The following is a 16450-nucleotide window of genomic DNA, read 5'->3' as shown; positions in this document are numbered from 1 at the left end:
CATCAAGTAGACTGTGCCAGTGGCACTCCTAGACTTGCTGATAAAATGACAGAGAACATTGCTTCTAAGAGAAGTGTCAGAGGCAAGAACAGAGAGCACACTGGCTCTCGCACAGTCACCGACAGGCGCCTCCTTACCTTCCTCTGGCCACAGAGTTCCTCAGGACAAAGGAGTCTAAAGAGCCTCCAGAGAGAACACAAAGCATTATCCCCAGTCTGCCTGGGTTCCCACCGAGGAGCGCATCCTCTTCGGCAAGACAGCCTCATTGTCCTGCTGCTTCAGGCACCCGGTGCCCCCATTCCCCACAGACTGTCACTTGGGAGCCTTTTCCTACTGCAGCAAGTATCTCCAGACCCTGCCACACCCATTCCACCATGCTCCTCCATTACCCACAACTGAATTTTCCTTGAGTTCAGTTGCCTGCAGTCAGCTGTGGTCGGAAAATATCAGTGGAAAATCCCACATTTTGAAACAGGGAGGCACATTCACATAACACTTATTAGAGTGTATTGTTGCAGCTTATCTGTTCTATTGCAGATAGCTTTTAGTACACTTAAATTGTAAATTAAACTGCATCGCAGGTATGGGGGCGGGGCAAAATACATGGAATCTGGTGCTATCTGAACTTCCAGGCACCTGGGGTTATGGAACCCATCTCCTGCAGAAAATATGGGCCACGGTACACTGCTGAAGGTTCAGGTACCTGTGGACAGCCCTTTCGAGAATGACTTCAAATCCTCTTATCCAATGACACAGCAACTTTCTCAGCTCATTCCAATAGAAACAGTGACACAACAGATCGAAATTTTGGGAGTTACATATTGAGGTTCTTGGTTTTCCTGCACTGTAATCCATAATACTTCAACCACCCTCTCCAAAATTAACCTCACCAAACTTCTCACTACTTCCTCTGGAATTTTGCATCATTAAAGCACTGGGAAAAGGTAGGAAAATGGCTCAGATGGTAAAAATTACAGAAATCGCGTGGGAGCTGCATAGAAAGCCAGATGCAGTGACAGGAATATGTAATCTTGACACTCCTTTGGGGAGATAAGAGACAGAGGTGGGAGGATTGCCTACAAGCAAACCCCAGAAAGATGAGGCTTCAATCCCAAAAGTTGTCTTCTGACCTTTAGACATGTCTGTTACTCTCTCCCTGTCTCTCCCTCTCTTTAATAACAAGAACAAGGAAGAAGGAAAAGGAGGAGAAGTGGGAGAAGAGACAGAGGGGAAGGCAAAGAAGGAGGAGGTAGAGGGGGAAATTTGTGAAAGAATTAGAATGGGTTTTACGTTTAAAAGTCAGGAAACTGGTTCTCAGCTGTTTTCTTCCTATTGTAGCATCTCTCTGCTCTTCACTTTGGCATCTGGTGTCTATTTTATCTGGACTCCTCTGTCAAATTTCTTAAAACCACAGTTCATCCTACGCTCATATCTTTATCTCTGTGGCTCCAAGCAATTATTGCTGGTCCTATTTGAATTACATTTCTCTTCTCTGTTTCTGAAGATTCTCGCGGCAGCCATCTGGCCAGTACGGTTGGCACTTATCCAGACCAGGTAGATCATGGCTGATCATGACTGCTCTGTTCTCAGACCTAGGTTTATCACATGAACTGTCCCAAACTACTGAGGGCTCTTCCTTGCTTTAAAGGAAGTGAAACGTATTTCTCCTCCTCAGAATTCTAAAGAGAAAAAAGACTCACCATTTCACATGTGAAGACAGCATGAGAGGAGCAGTCAAACGCTTCCATGCCACAGGAAGGGCTACTTATTGTGTCCAAGCTCTGCATTCACTCATTGAGCTACGTGGTGAGACTACCACTCTTTACAAGCTAATGATCACACCGCCTATGGTGTGACTGAGCTCTAAGTGTGTCAGTCTGTTACAGCTCCTATGCCGAATCCCAGTCTATGAGACCTAGAATGTTCCAGAACCAAGTGGACTAAAATGTCTCCCCCCTTTTCTGCCATCTTCACCAGCCCAGAGATGCCTGAGGTAGGCCTTTTGCCATCTGTGAGGCTGGAAAGGTAAGGCAGATTGGATTTGGTCTAGAGGAGTAGGTGCTGGGTTCTATGATTTAAATCCGAGGCAGGAGCAACCGTGTCGGGGCGTTTTCGTCACTCTCTGCAGTCATGCCACCTGTCCTAGCAGCTGTTACCACTTATTCTTGTGTAGAACCCCGGAAGGTAAGAGGTCTGAGTGAGCTGTCCAGGAAACACAGGACACGAAGAATCTGACCAACTAGACCTGAAGAGAAAGCTTGGTTTTCAAAGTGTGAAGCAAGAGAATATGGAGGTGGATCTCATACAGTGTGTAGAGAAAACTCATCTGCACCATAGAAAATAAAAGTCATGCACCCAGAAAGGGGGTGGGGGAGGTCCTTATTGCTAGGGTTTAAGCTGCTCTTCCCCCATTCTCTGCCTATGCACCCTGAATTTGGGTCACAAGAACCAATAATCTACTCCTATTTGTTCACATTAATTCGAGCTAGACCTTGACACCAGCAACAAACAGGGAAAAAAATGATCAAAGCCTTGACTGTTCTTCAGACTTCCTACCTTTCTGGTCTGCCTACCATCTCAGCAGCTCCTTCCACGACCCGGCTCCCTGAAATCTAATAAGAAAGTTGTTTAGAGCTAAATTACGCTGCAAGAATATTGCTCAGCCTCGCCAGACACGTGCCTACTGACATTTCCTAACAGAGAAGTAGATGTATGTACTCAGGGAACGGAAGCAGACACACAGGGAGACAAAGCTGTCAGCCCACCACTGTGGCCCTCACCCCAGGAAGCAGCATTTGCCTCCCATTTTTCTTCCCTCTGTCATATTTCATTTCTTGGGGGAAAGTTTTTTGAATATACAAAAAAAATTTCTTAATGATTCATGTCAACTCTTGAAAAAAAGCTAAGAGAGGAAGAACTCTGAATGTAAAGAAAGAAAGGTTTCTGTGGGTCTTTCTTTACTGCAAAATAGTATTTGAGGATCCATTCAGAATGCTTCTATTTTCTTAACACTGCAGGTCCCAGGATAGAATCACAAAGTTGTCAGCTTGTGAAGGAAGTGAGAAATTTCAAGTGTTCTTAGCACTTTGGAGTGTGTCACACTAAAAACCTACAAAGGTTACATAGCACGGTTGTCTCACTGATTATGAGGGTTGGAAAAAATATGTAAGACACAGAAACACAACCCAATGAAACACAGAATATGGCAATGAACGACTGTGATGAGGGGAAAAAACTTTAAGGGATATAAAACTGACTTTTAAATAGATATTTATTTGGGAGAGATAGGAAGAAAACGAATTTCTGTAGTTCTGTTTTTATATTGTTAAAGAATATGCTACATACGAAGTATATCATAAGGCAAAAGCCACAACACAATGCTTTTGCAAGAGCTTCCTGAACACAGCAGAGTTGTGTGAAAAGCATCACCTAGGAGTTCTCCATGTTTTCACTCCCTTTGCACCAAGAGCAGTAAGTGATGTTCATATAACACACATTCAACTGGGTGTGTCCCCAACCCACTTCCTTCCTTCCTTCCTTCCTTCCTTCCTTCCTTCCTTCCTTCCTTCCTTCCTTCCTTCCTTCCTTCCTTTCTCTCTTTCTCTCTCTCTCTCTCTCTCTCTCTCTCTTTCTAACTTTCTTTCTTTCTTTCTTTCTTTCTTTCTCTCTCTCTCTCTCTCTCTTTCTTTCTAACTTTCTTTCTTTCTTTTTTCCTTTTTTCATTTTGTTTTTTGAGACTGGGTTTCTCTGTGTAGTTTGACTGTCCTGTAAGTCACTTTTTAGCCCAGACTGTCTTCTAACTCACAAGGATCCACCTGCCTCTGCCTCCCTGAGTGCTGGATTAAAGCGTAGCCTGGCCTAGTGTTGTTTCTTTTAAGAATCTGAATTATGTGTTTCATTGTTCTGGCTACACCAAGTAAACTGTTTAAAGGGAACTGAATTTGAAAATTGCACCATTTTACAATTGTGTTTCCCATGTAAATGTTGCCATACTAGAAAAGAATGAAAAAGAATGCTTACTCTATTCAACCCCGTGCGAACCTGCGTACAGTAAGTCCGCCCACTTACTGCTGCTCTCCACACTGCCTCCATGGCTATTTCATCATGCAGCTTTTTTAGAGGTGACAGCAGTCAGGAATGAACCTGCTACACTTTCCTCTCTACTGTGGACCAAAAGGGTCTCAGCCAACGTCATGAGCTCAAATTCATTTGTAAGAAAGCATGCCAATTCTAAGTCGTGTATTTTGCAAACAACAATGGTAATTCTTGTAATTCCTTCTTTGAAAGAAATGCAGTCTTCCTGTCTGTCAGAGCAGCGGACTAACCTAACTCAGCACCACTCTCTGGGAATAGTGAGTATGAGTATGGACCTGGCCACTGGCCACCTTCCTGGCCAGTGTTTCATAAAATTTGCTTTAATTAGACAGTTGTGGATTTGGTGTCTCTCCTAACAATTTCCAGGTTTAGCATTGATACAAAGGAGACAAGAACTCATGTAAAACCATGTGAAAAGGTACCACTTAGAAGCATTCCAGGAAAGCCAGACTCCAGCTAAATTAAAGGGAGAGGGTAAGAATGTTAGAAGATTCTGACTGAGTTTCCAAGTGAAAACAGCCAAACATTAAACATATTAAATATTCACCAGATATTATTAAAATTAGAGTGTGGGGGGTGTTTTATAGCCTACATAGGTGGAGTGTGGCCAGACTGGTAGCCACAATTCAAGCTTGCTTTTATGTCTTTCTCACCAAAAACAGAAACTAAATGAGGGTCCTAATCCAACTTAACTTCTTTTCTTTACCAGGAAGCTGTATTAATTGGGTTTTTTTGAACCCTATTAAGTAGAGAATAATTTGCCATAACCCTTCTACACACTGGTTGCTTCCAAAGCCTTCACTTGCAGGAAACACCACAACCAACAGGCCCGTCTCTACCCAGAATGCAGCCCGTCTGACCAACAAGACAGGGTCCAGCTGCAAGCGGCAGAGATTGTCAATGAGACATCGGGAACGAAGGGATTTGAACCCCCAGCCCTGGCTGGTCTGACTGCCAGTGGGCAGACACTCTGCTGTGGAAGAGCTCCATGTAGCAGCTTGGAGAAGGAGGGTTTGGCCTGATGGTGCCAGAGGTAAAGTCTCCTGCCGTCAGGGCTGACTTGAATTCAGTCCCCAGGACCCACAAGGAGGAAGGGAAGAACCAGATGCTGAAGGCTGCTCTCTGGTCTCCACTCACAGGCACAGTCGCCATGGCCCCTAACCAATCCAACCAGACACATAAATAAATGCAATAGTTTTTTCAAGTGTAGGGAAGAAAAAAAAAAACTACTGACAGCTTCCCTCCAAGGTGATGTTTCCACAGACACGGCCTAAAGCATTCAGAAGGAAGGGAAGAGCAAGTTCTTCCCTCCTTGCGGCAGGCAGCGAAGAACTGTGCTGGAGATTTTTAACATCACATAGTTTTCTGAAAGTAGCCATTTTCTGAAAGTAGCACCGATCAAAATTATCCTGAAAAATGAATGTTTCAAAGCGGGCCCAGTGTTATCAAACAGGGCTCATGTTAAGATGGTAACTTAAAATGTTCTGATTTAAAGAATGATTATTATGAGCCAGGCCCGGTGGCACAGGGCCAGAATCCCAGCACTCAGGGAGGCAGAGGCAGGGGAATCTGTGAGTTCAAGGTCAGCCTGATCTACAAAGTGAATTAGGACAGCCAGGGCTACCCAGAGAAACCCTATCCCGAAAAACGAAAAACCAAAACCCAAAACACCAAAACAACAACAAATGATTATTATGCTGCACATACAAAATGGAGAGAAGAGTCTACTCCATTCTCTTGGGGCCTGTAACACATCAGGCGCCGGGCCACGCTCGCTGCGGAAGTAGCTTGTTAACCCTGCCATGAATTTCACGAGCAGCTGGGACTCTGCCTTGGCTGCGTTTGCTTAGACTTGGTCTTAAACGTGTTCTCCAACACCAAGCACCCAGCAGACTATGGAGCACACTCTTCCTTGGGATTCCAAACCCTGTGATCATCATGCAATACCTAATATGATTTGCATGTTACATGTTAATAAAACAAATATATTTGCACGCTGAACTTAAAACAAATTTTTTTTTATTGTGTACGTGTGTTTTAGTGTGTCATGGTGTACATGTGGAGATCAGAGGACAATGTGTAGGAGTTAGTTCTCCTCTACTCTGTGAGTTCTAGGGATCACATCTGGGGGTGCCAGGAATGGCAGCACACACGCTTTGCTAAGGGCCATCTTGCCACCCCACATGCTAATGTTTTTAGGTTCCTATAAAAAATACTGAGGATTTTGCCATTTCTTTTTCCTTCACATGTGCCCAAGCACACTTGTCGAGGCTCTCAAAGCTCACTCCCCAGAAGATGGCAAGGGACTGTTCCTGAACAGAGGACAATACCCTCACTCACCCACTGCACAGATCTGTTAAAGAACATTGGCTCTAGAAGCCAGGTGTGATGGCACACGTCTGTCATCCCAGCACTCAGGAAGCAGAGGCAGGAGGATCTCTATGAGTTTGAGTCCAGCCTGGCCTACAAAGAGGGTCAAAAAATAAAAAAGAAAAGAAAAGAAAGAAAGAAAGAAAGAAAGAAAGAAAGAAAGAAAGAAAGAAAGAAAGAAGCATTACTTTTCACGCCTCCAGAAAGAATGGGGTTCAAACTTGTATTCAGTAAACATGTGATACACATTTTTACACTTTTGTGAGTATACTTTCCCCACCCACAATGTACCTATGAATAGTTTAAGGAAGAAACCACAAACACATATTTAATTTATTATCACAGTGTAGTGAGAATTTGGAGGGGAAATGAGTAGACTGGACTAGCATCCCTGCAACGCTCAGAGGCCTGGGCCTTGTATTTCTCCATTTCAGTCAGCTTGGAAGCAGGTGTCTGAATGCTTGCAGGGTAGTTAGAGCAGGGGAGTACAGTAATCCTGTTTTATCTATATCTTTGTTCATTAAAAAATTTCACTAGTTTCAAGTTATCTTCATTTTAATTTTAATGAATACTTCATATTTTAGAAAAACATGAAAATTTTCTTTTTACATCCTAGTTCATTTAATGCCACTTGTGCTAATCTATTCAAATTATATACACTATGAAAATAACCACATTTTATTTAATTTAAATCATGATTAAGATACAGACAGTTTAATTACGAAAGAACATAAATCAGAACAAATCATATGACTGATGACTCTACTGAAATGAGGAACAAATGAATTTCATAATGTATACATTATGTATGTATATAATTTATACATTATATTTGCTGTCATTTTCTTATTTCAGAGTTTTAGTCTATCTACCAAACCCACAGAGAGCCTACAGAGTAGTAGTGAAATTCATTTTTCCTACTTTAGTCAAATGTAATCCATAGCTGAATCTATCTTAAAATTATTGTAGTTATAAAATTATGCATTGTACTTTACAGCTTTTAACTTTGGCTTTTGTGTAGTGGGTAAGTATTTAAACGTCTAGTAAACAATATTTCACTATGCAACATCGTATCTCATTTTTGCCGAGCCATAGCATGATAGCCTAATGAGCTGGAGTTCCCCCGTAAGTGTGAGTGGACTTCCATTCTTTCCAGGTAGGCACAGCATACGCTTAAAAGGTAGGAGCAAGTGGGTGGCAGACAGAAGCCAGTTTTCAGCCATTCTTACTTAGTTTACTAGCGCTGCTGTAACAAAACACCAGAGACTGAGTAGAGTAGGTGAAACAACAGAAGTGTACTTTGCCACGCTGCTGGAGGTGGGCAGCTTGAGATCAGGTTGTCAGCATGGATGGCTTCTTTGAGAGCTTCGAGGACAGCATTGATCTAGTGCCTATCCTGTTCTCTTTTTCCGTACCCGGGACATCTTTCTTTTTGTCTTTCTATATTGTTCTTCAGAGTGTGTGAATGTGCATGTGTGTGTGTGTGTGTGTGTGTGTGTGTGTGTGTGTGTGCAAATTTCCTCTTTTGCCTGGCTTAGGCTCAGTTGAATTATTAGAGCCCACCCTCATGACCTCACTGCCATTTAGTTATCTCAGCAAAGACTATCTGCAGACCCACCCACATTCTGAGATAATGATGCTCTACCTCATGAGGTGTGAGCTGTGCACAGTTCCCTGTCCACAACGTCCCCGCTCAGTTGGGACGGGATTTGACTTCGGCCTTTCTCCTGCTGCTTTCAACTTTGTTAGGCATAAATACTTGGGCTTTATGAAACAGTGTGTCACTTATTTTTTTTGTTGCTATGAACACAAATAATCCTGTAGTAGGATCACTTTCCTAGACTCGATTTTGACTGTCTTTTAAAAAAAAAATTAACCAAGTTTTGCATAAATAGATGCGACAACATTCTCCCCAAACTACAAGTAAAGTAGTTCTCCTCAACTTTGTGAAGATTAAGCAATGTTCCTTTTTCTTTTTAATGCAATTACTCTTCAAGGTAATAAACATGACTCATTCTTCTCCGGTTCTTAATCTACTTTTATGTATCTGCATAATACGTAGTTGATGAACTTTAATCAAATCTGAAGCAGGGGTCCCCCGGAGGCCGTTTTCAAGCTGCTTTTGCTGCAAACCTCAGTGAGGCAAGTTTGGTTAGCTCAGCACACAACGCCTTTCCCTAGAAATGCACGGGCTGATGAGAAGCGTGTCTGTGCTGGCCGGGCGTAATGGCCTGGCCTCAGACACTGGTTGTTAGAGCAAACTACAGAGCCAAGACCTAACTGCCAATGATTCCATGGTGTAACGTAACTTAATTGAATAAGCTCTTGGCTTGGAAAACGTAAATAGGAAACGAGGCAACAAGAACAAACACGCCTGTAAGTCAGCCATCTAGCCCTACTCTGGACAAGTCTCGGGAGATCATAGCAGAGCCTGCACTGATCCGCTCCTGAAGAAATGTTCAAACCCAGCAACCAGTAAACAGCCAAGCGATTGATCAGTTTGACTCAAGCCCCAAAGATGACACAATTCCGTTTGCAAAGAAATGTCGACACAGAGGAATTTTGCAGAGTTCTCCTTTCCCTGAGAACCTCCTCCAGGGTACTGGTTCTCAACCTGTGGGTCGTGACCCCCTGGGAGTGGAACAATTCCTCACAGGAGTCACATATCAGATACCCTGCTGGGGTCAGCACAGCACGAGGTGCTGTGTTACAGGACTGCAGCATCAGGAATGTCGGGGAGCACTGCATCCTCCATGCTTCTCTCTCGCCTTTTCTTTCTTTGCCCAAGGTCTCGCCATGTAGCTCTGGTAGTCTGGGTCTTGCTGTGTAGACCATGCTAGCCGTAAACTCAGATCTCTGTCTGCCTCTGCCTCCTGAGTACTGGGATTAAGGAAGTGCTATAAATACTATTAATAGCATTATTTTGTTCACAGTCCATTTTATTATCATAGAAGTCTGTCTTCTTTATTTATTCTGTAGGTCAGAAAACTTTGTGCTGATTTTTCTTTCAACTTTCAGGCACCTTTTGTACATTTTGAAAATAGAATAAAAATTTTAAATAAGTTTAAATTCTGAAGTCAGGGGGTTCAAAGGAGCTTCCAAAATCAAATTTTCAGATTCTTTCTATTCTATGTGTTGAAACGGAAAACGAGAATAGATCTATAAGCATTTTGGAGAAGGGCTAATAGTCTTTTACAAATATTAATATCAGTATATGTCAGTTGCAAATGCTCTGCTTTCTGTTGATAGTGGCATTCACTGACAACCTCAAGTGTGACAATATTCCCACAGCAGGAAAATGGAAAGTGGGATCCTGGGTGTCAGTTCTCTGTCCTGCAGAAATGCCAGCACACATTCAGGACAAGTCCTCAGACTGTGAGAGCTACAGTAATGCCGTTATGTAACAGGCCCTCACAGCTCGATGTGCCTTGACATCTCACCTTCTTCTCACTCTCTTCACAATTACTGACTATGAGTGTGAGCGCATACCAATTATACAAGTACTCAGATTCAGGTCTAACTGTCATGCATCAGTTTCCTTGAGTCTGTCATTCTTCAAAAGTCTCCTCTTCTTAGAAACATCTCTTTCCAAATATTTAGGAAAGGGTTTACACACTAGAAGTGGTCATATTAATTTATCTTATTAGAGTTTGTCAATTCTTAAATGTTTTGGACGGCAGCTAATCATCATTAGGTTGTTTTATTTACTTATTTTTTTATAGTTTCAACTTCTCCATCCTGAAACATATTCTTTGCTTATATTCAGTGGAAACCTCTCCTACTTTAATACAGATGATGCTTTCATTTGCATATTCCTGAAAAAGCACACACTGATTTGGCAGTCCTCTCTATGTGTGAGACTTTGCCTATGGCTTGTTTCGGGTTCTCTTCGGGTGATGAGAATTTGAGCTGTGACATTGCTCAGCATGTGCTTTACCACCAAACTGTACCTGCAGCCCCCACCAACGCTGACTTTCAGTTTGACCTTTCCTCTGTAACTCAGCTAACTGCTGTTGGGAGAAAATAGTTTCAGTTGCCCCTCACACGCGTGTGTGTGTGTGTGTGTGTGTGTGTGTGTGTGTGTGTGTGTGTGATTGTTAAATGGAGATAAAAGATTAATTAAATTAATTTCTCTGAGAAAAGCAATCCTAGGAGTTACACATCACTGTTCCGTGCACAATTAAAGACCATTCTTAAGAAAGAAAGGGAAGTTGGGAAATCAAAGTGCATTCTATTGGGGGCTGTTTTGTGCATGTGTGTTTGGGTGCTGATTTCTGTGTTCCAAAAATCTGGTTGCAGTTCAGATGTGGGCATTATCGTTTCTATGAAGAATCTCCAGCCTCAATGTTGTATAAAAATTACTCCTCAATTGTTATCTCTGATTGGTTAATAAAGAAGTTGATTTACCCAATAACTGCACAGAGGATACAGAAGGCAGGACTTCCATTCCGAGGTGGGGGGGAGGCTGAGGTACGGAAAGAGAGAAGAGAGAGAAGTGGCCATGAGAAGGACCATGAGGAGTTCACCATGAGCAGGGACTTATAGCAGAAGGCCAAGACAAGACTGAGATAGCAAGTAAAAGGGCACATGACTGGGAGGTAGCCAGACTAGCATAACTGTGTTTGATCAGATGACTGTCTGCCCAGTTAGAGCTTAAAGCTTGTTGGATAAGTCTAATAAGTCTCTCTGTTATTATTTGAGAGCAAGGTTGGGTAGCAAAAATGGCTCCTCCTAAGACAACATAATTCAACAACATTCTTCAAAACTGAAAAAAGTGTCTGTGTGTGTGTGTGTGTGTGTGTGTGAAAGAGAGAGAGAGAGAGAGAGAGAGAGAGAGAGAGAGAGAGAAGCATAGGACAAAGTTTACCAGAAATGCATTAAGCTGCATTAATGTATAAAATGTAAGCCTCTCATTCTTAATATAACTAGAAGCAAGAAAAGCATACCAGAAATAACTTAGAGCCACTGGGATTCCTCTCAATGGGAGGAGAACCCGAGCTTCCTAGATGCAGCATGAACTTCCCATTGTATTTCTCTTACCGTATTCTTACATCTTTGGTAAGACCCTGCTCCAACTAGACATGTTAGTTATCACCTAGAAAGAATGCTGATTATCACCCACAAAGGATGCTAGTTATCACTTACAAATAATCCTGGTTGTCACCTACCAGAGGATGGCTATCACCTACAAAGGATGTTGGCTGTCACCTACAAAAGATGCTGATTATCATCTACACAGTATTCTGGTTATCACCTACAAAGGATGCTGGCTATCACCTGCAAAGGATGGTATTATCAACTACAAAGGATGCACTTGTTCACAGCTCTTAGGCTGCATTCTCTGAAATTTACTTATGTTCTCTTAAAGGGATATAACAGCATTGTCTAATATAGTTTCAAAGATTCAATGGGCTGATGTAGCAAACAGTGTCTCAACAAATTTGGGTTGATATTTTCTTGGCAGAGTCTTTTTGGCTTTGTCAAAGCCTTCAAATTGTTGGCAAACTATATCATTATATAACAGTATTCTAAAATGTATACATTGTTTGAAATAATAAATAATTGAAAAATAACATTTTATGTTGGAGTCCATTTGAAAAAGCTCCCCAACTCTCAAATACAGAACAATTTGAGCAATACAATACATAAAGTGTTATTAGGCTATAAAATGAATATGAATGGGTCTCTATAGAAATGATGATGGAGTAAATAAATAAAAGGAGAAACAAATCTATTTATGAGACAATTCCTAATAATATAAGCCAATACTTTCTATGGCAGGCTAAGGTTCCTCACAAATTAGTGTCAGCTGGATTTAGGAACTCTTTAGAAACAGAGTGGGACAATGAGGAGAATTGTAACTTTGTAGTGGGAAAGCCTGGTTAAAGACTGCTACAAACAAGTGGAAAAGGCGGATATCACCTGGGACTCAACCGGGTGTTCTCAGGATCTCCTAACGTGATGGAGATGAGTCTGTCACGTCTGTGGATCTTATTTCCAGATTCCATATCTTACCCAACCATGAGAAAGGTATCAGGCAAATGACAATGAGGAATATTATATTCTCTCTTTCTTTTCTCCCTCCCCTCTTTTCTCTTTTTCTCCTCTCTCTTCTCCCTTCTCTTTTCTCCCCCCTCCAATTGTAGTGTGTATATGTCCTTGTGGGTATTTAGAAATTCCTGTGTGAATACGTGAGTTGAGGCCAGAGGTCTGTGTCAGATTTCTTCTTCAGTCATTCTCCATCTGTTTTCTGAGTCAGGGTCTCTCTTGCTGACTGAGCTGGGCTAGCTGCTCAGTGAGTTTCAGAGATCCGTCTGCCTCTACTTCCCCAGTTAGGGCATTCTGGACTCAGCCACTGAGCCCAGCTTTTTCTGTGGGTGTTTGGGATCTGAACTCATGTCCTCACACTTGCATGGCTTATCCTACTTAGCTATCCCCCAAGCCCAAGGAGACTGAGAAGGCATGAGGAAATTCAGTGAGAAATTCTAAGACTGAGCCCGGGACACAGAAAGGAGAGTGCGAGGACTGTATGAAGAGCACACAGTCTGCAGATGAGCTGATGGCGTGTTCCCCACACAGACTCCTCCCTACAGACTCCTCCATACGGACAAGTGCATCCTGGCTCACAAAGCATGTAACACTAAGAGAAACTGGGTAAACGGTATGGCAATGGCATACAGTGCTCTTAACTGTTCTGTCAACCCAAAACAACTGCAAAATAAAATTTTCCTTAAAAAATAAACCATTTTTATGAGGCATCTCCTTCTATTAAACAATTTTAAACACAAAGTATGTATTTTAAAAAAAATGCTGAAATTGTGCGTCTTCCTCTGGTTCATCTGTGATATTGTAACACAGTGTTTAGTGAAGCCGTGAGTCTAAATCAACTCAACAGTCAACATCACAAAGCTCTCTGAAACCCCAGATGAAAGAAAATTATATAACTATGTAAATAAAGTCTTAGTTTAACCATGCAAAATGTTTCCGGGTCCACAAGGCCTAAATAAAAGATGAATCTTTTGTGAGCTGTTTTCTCTAATCAAATCCACTGTGCCTATAACTGTGAGTTCACTATGTTGAAGGGACTGACTGAAAATTGAAAAATATAATCATTTTCATTATGAGACATCATGTGTTATGCAGTTGTATGGTGGGGGAAGAGATGAGCAATGTTCTTGCCAACTTCATCTGTGGCTTTGACTTTCTGCTTTTTAAAGGTACTAAAGTTTAGACTTGGTACAGCAACAGTCAAACAAAACAAACCAAACGATTGAGCCATCTTTATGGAAACCCCAGGTGGAGCTTGTAACTTTCTGGGATGAGCACTTCATATGGTCGGTCAGTGGCCCACTAAGCATGTCCCTGTGCAGAAATGACGCAGCTGAGGAGTGCCTGGATTGTCTTCTATGAGTTCTGCATTTTTAACGAAGGTCTACTTCTTATGACTCAAGTCCGTTGTTAAATAATGTCAGAAGTGTTCTTGCTCTATATTCAGCTGGCATGGAGACTCTATGCCACATGTACCCAGCTGTTGTGGAAGTTTTGGTGTCTTTAAAAACTCAGTTATGGCATGTAAACATGTTTATGTTTTAATCCCAAGTATGGAATATGGGGCTGCTTTGACAGTCCACAGAAGCTGGCTGTTAGCCTCATAGGGCTCGGAGAGGGGCATGTCCTTTGCCAGCTGCAGATGTTCAATCTGAGGACCCTGGAGAGGGAATAAATGCCAGAGCCCAGAGAGAGAAAGGAGGCTCAGAGAAAGAACAAGGTTGCTCTGGTGCCCGCCTTACCCCTGCTGCTCCTGTTTGCTGTTGATGCAGTTTGACAGCAAGAAGTTGAAGATCTCCTGAAACAAGGATTGGACTTGCCCCAAGGAACCCAAAGACACTAGCCAACAGGACATAGCTAAAGAGAACTCCGCTCCCTCTCATCACTAACCTTCTTACCCTCCTCCCTGGTGTTGGGGTGTTGGAAGGGATTGGGGTGGAGAAGGGAAAAAAAGGCATTAAGAAATATAAATAAAATAATTAAAAAGTGGCTCCAATAAGTGGGGAGAAAGAAGGTATAAGGAAAGCAAATAAAAAAGTTTAAAAAGTTTGTTACACCCAGCAACCTTGGACCTTCCATGTCAAAAAGTTTAGGTTTTCAAAGCCTAGAGAGATGCCACAGAGGTTAAGAGCACTGGCAGCTTTTCTGGACCTAGGTTTGATTCCCAGCCCACAACTGTTTGTAACTATAGTTCCAAGACACCTGACACCCTCTTCTGGCTCCTGTAGGCAGGAGACACAATTCACTGCACATACATATATGCAGACAAACACTTGTGCTGGCTGGTTTTAGGTCAGCTTGACACAAGCTAAGTCATCTGAGAGGAGGAAACCTTAAATTAAAAAATGCCTCCATAGGATCCATTTGTAGGACATTTCCTTAATTAGTGATCAATTGGGAATGGCCCTTCCCATTGTGGTTTGTGCTATACCTCTGATGGTGATAAGAAAGAAGGCTGAGCAAGCCATGGGGAGCAAGCCAGTAATCAGTGTCCTCAATTCCTCTTCATCAGCTCCTGCCTTCAGGTTTCTTCCTTGCGTGAGCTCCTGTCCTGACTTTCTTTACCGATGAATTCTGATGTGGACATGTAAGCTGAATAAACTAAACCCTTTCCTCTCCAAGTTGCTTTGGTTATGGTGTTGCACAGCAATCCTAAGACAGTGCTCATGCACATAATCTTTAGGTTTTTAAAAAAATTAAGGTTTAGTGGTTGGAGAGATGGCTCAGCAGTTAAGAGGACTAGACAGTGCTCTTCCAGAGGTTCTGAGTTCAATTCCCAGCAACCACACGGTGGCTCACCACCATCTATCATCAATCACAATCATTAATCACAATCATCTGATGCCCCTTTTTTGGCATGCAGTTGTACATGCAGATAGAATACTCAAATGTATGTATATATACATATATATATGTATATACATACACACATATATGAAATACATCTTTTTAAATTTTTTATTATCATTTATTATAATTTATTTAATTTGTATCCCAGATGTGTTCCCCTCCCTCATCTCCTCCCAATCCCACCCTTCCTCCCTCTCTCTTTTAAAAATTTAAGATTTTGGAAAAACTTTAAATTTTCAGAATATTATGTGTATAATGTTTGTACACACACATGAGGTGTGTATGAGGTGTTCTGAGGTGTGGAACTCAGAAGATGACATTGACTCTCTTCCTCAACCGCTCTCCACCGTACTCTCTGAGGTAAGAGTATCTCCCTGGACCCAGAACTTACCTCATGGCTAGGCAAGGCTCTTGGCCAGCAAGTCCCTCGGATCACCAGGATTGCAGAATGTGCCACAGCACTAGGCAGTTTATACATGAAGCAATAACCTCACCCACTGAGTCATCTCCAGACCCTGAGCCCTGTCTTGGGGGAGATGAGCCCATGAGGAGACACTGTTCTCCTGCTGTTTGTCTATAGAGACACATGTTTGCAAGACTAATATTTGCCTTTGATACACGAATACAGCAGTCATTGATCTTAGAGCCATATAGATGATCTGTGTTGGAGAACGTAGACATAGCTGGAGCTTTGACCCTGGGGCTGCACCAGAGCTCCGGGGTTTCAGGAAGACAGTTTAAAGACTGCAACTTCAAGGGGACATTTTTTTTTCTTACATGACAAATGCCTCAAACTTGAGAGAGTAATTGTGTGATTTCTAATAAACCCGATTGGCAGGGGAGTGACTTGCCTTACAGGTATGTGAACGGACTTGGAGAAACACAGCCTGGATGGTTCATTTCACAACTTAGAGCTTCACATCAAATGAATATAACTCAAGTCACAATGAAATGATGACTGATGGTTTTCATCAGCATCCAATTATCATTCCGCCAGGCACCTTGTCTGGGCCAAGCAAACACAGCCTGCATCTAGAAAGTTACATGCTCTGTGTGTGTCAGACCCCTCTAAGGACAATCCACATTT

Source organism: Meriones unguiculatus, chromosome 17, assembly GCF_030254825.1.
Source record: "Meriones unguiculatus strain TT.TT164.6M chromosome 17, Bangor_MerUng_6.1, whole genome shotgun sequence".
NCBI classification, from domain to species: domain Eukaryota; kingdom Metazoa; phylum Chordata; class Mammalia; order Rodentia; family Muridae; genus Meriones; species Meriones unguiculatus.
Note: the sequence above shows the minus strand (reverse complement) of the source record.